The sequence below is a fragment of the Tupaia chinensis genome, unplaced genomic scaffold, assembly GCF_000334495.1.
Source record: "Tupaia chinensis unplaced genomic scaffold, TupChi_1.0 Scaffold148234_1, whole genome shotgun sequence".
Lineage (NCBI taxonomy): Eukaryota > Metazoa > Chordata > Mammalia > Scandentia > Tupaiidae > Tupaia > Tupaia belangeri.
This window is the reverse complement of record NW_006208084.1, coordinates 5,549,769-5,551,936: the sequence shown is the minus strand read 5'-3', so window position 1 is coordinate 5,551,936 and position 2,168 is coordinate 5,549,769. Positions and strand designations below refer to the sequence as shown.

General features: G+C 42.6%; 1 pseudogene; it reads left to right on the top strand.

Annotated features, from left to right (window-relative positions):
- Positions 1-1,152: 1,152 nt before the first annotated feature.
- Positions 1,153-1,507, top strand: LOC106734081 (40S ribosomal protein S24 pseudogene; annotated as a pseudogene).
- Positions 1,508-2,168: the final 661 nt, after the last annotated feature.

The window sequence follows — 2,168 nt, the reverse complement described above, 5'->3', positions numbered from 1 at the left end:
TCTGTGTGCCTAGTAACTTAAAATGTTCTTCCTGTATTAAAGAAGTCTTCATCTTAGGAGGTTTAGTACAAGGTGTAAGGATACTATAAAAACCAGATATTGGGCAAGCCAGGTGGCGCGGTGGTTAAGGTAGCTAGATCCCACATGGCAACTGCACAGTTCAAGACCAGACCCAGTGACATGAAGAACATGAGGCATGTGCCTGCACGTGTGTATATATGTGTTCCTGAAGTCTCAAGAGGAGACTGGAGAAGGGATTACAGTATGGTTCCCCCCCCCACCCCGCCACCAGGGGTGATTTCTTACTTTCCTTCCTTCTTGCTCGCTCTCTCTCTCTCCCTCTCCCTCTCTCTCTCCAGTGAGTACATGCATCCTATACTAAAAAGCTAAAAAGCAAAATGAAAAAACAGATACTCACTTTCCTTGCCACTAGGGTGCTGGTATGTGACCCAGTCTCCTACAATTGGACAAACCCACGTCTAATTTTGACCCAGATGCAGACGCCCACATGGAGTCCTTTCTCAGAAGGATATTGGCAGTCACCTCCAATTTTTAGAGGCAGCTGTACTATTGTATCTTAAATGTCCTGTCCTCAACATCACCCTGTCAGAGGCTGACCATACATGGGGTCTGTGACAACCAGGACTAACAATGGAGACTCCACCTGACCGGCTCTACCATAAAATGCTATTTCTGCAACCTCAAAGCCTTGCCCTCCTGAAGTTCTGTGTTTACTAAAGAGCCTTTAATAATTTCCTATTCTGCTTAAAGAAACATTTTTTCCTAGAGTTTGAAGCTAAAGTACTCCAGCTGATATAATCATTGGCCTGACACCCCCTTAGACCATAAACAACATGAGAGCAGAGAACAATTTTGTCTCGATCACCACCAGACCACCAAGAGTTTCCTTTCCCTCTTTATTCTTTTTTTAAAAGAATTATTTAATTAATTAATTAATCAATTAATGTAAGTTTGACCAGAAAGGAAGAGAGAAAAGAGAAAGAGAAAGGAGAAAAAGTGAGAAAGCAAGTCGCCAGGTCCAGGACTCAAACCTCGGTTGGCCATGTGGGAGTCCAGTGCCCTTAACCACCATGCCACATGTTGGCCCCCCCTTTTTATTCCTTATTATGTTCAGAAACTGGATCAGCTCTTTTCCTCCCTGGCTGCTTGAGGATATACCGCCATCATGAATGACCCAGTAACTATCCAAACCAGGAAATTCAGGACCAACCGACGACTTCAGAGGAAACAAACGGTCACTGATGTCCTTCACCCCGGGAAGGCAACAGTACCTACGACAGAAATTCGGGAAAAACTAGCAAAGATGTACAAGACCACACCAGATGTCATCTTTGTGTTTGGGTTCAGAACCCATTTTGGTGGTGGCAAGACAGCTGGCTTTGGCGTGATTTATGATTCTTTGGATTATGCGAAGAAAAATGAACCCAAACATAGACTTGCAAGACATGGCCTTTATGAGAGGAAAAAGATGTCAAGAAAACAGTGAAAGGAATGCAAGAACAGAATGCAGAAAGTCAGGGGGACTGCAAAGGCCAGTGTTGGTGCTGGCAAAAAGTGAGCTGGAGATTGGAGAACAGTTGAAGGAGTAAAGACTGCAGTGACTATCTGCGGTGATTGTGCAGACTGTTCTTGAGAGGATTAATAAACTAAAACATTTTCATGTGAAAAAAAAAAAAAAGAAACTGGAAGAGTAAAGAATCCCTTATTTACCAGTGGCAGAAATCCAAATCAAACTAACTAATTCAGTCCAAAAAGGGGAATAACTCATAACTGTGAAGTCTCAGGTTAGTACTTGTTTTAGGAACAGCTGGACCCAGAAGATCAAATAATGCTATAGGATACATTTCATTTATTTTTTTAGTTCTGTTTTTCTCTCTCCTGGCTTCCTTCTCAGGTCATTTCTCTTATTGCTTTGTGATAACACTGGCCACCAAAGGTATCTCTAGGTTTATATTATTCTCATGGTAATTCCAGAACAAGAGAGAAAAGGGAGAGAGAGAAGGAGGGAAGTAGAGAAAGAAGGAAGGAGGGAGGGAGGGAAAGAAGGAAACCACTATCACAGGCTTCTCCAACATTCATACCCACCCACCTAATGAGCTGATTGGCTCTGTTTAAATTTTCAAATCAACCCTGAACCAATCATGGAT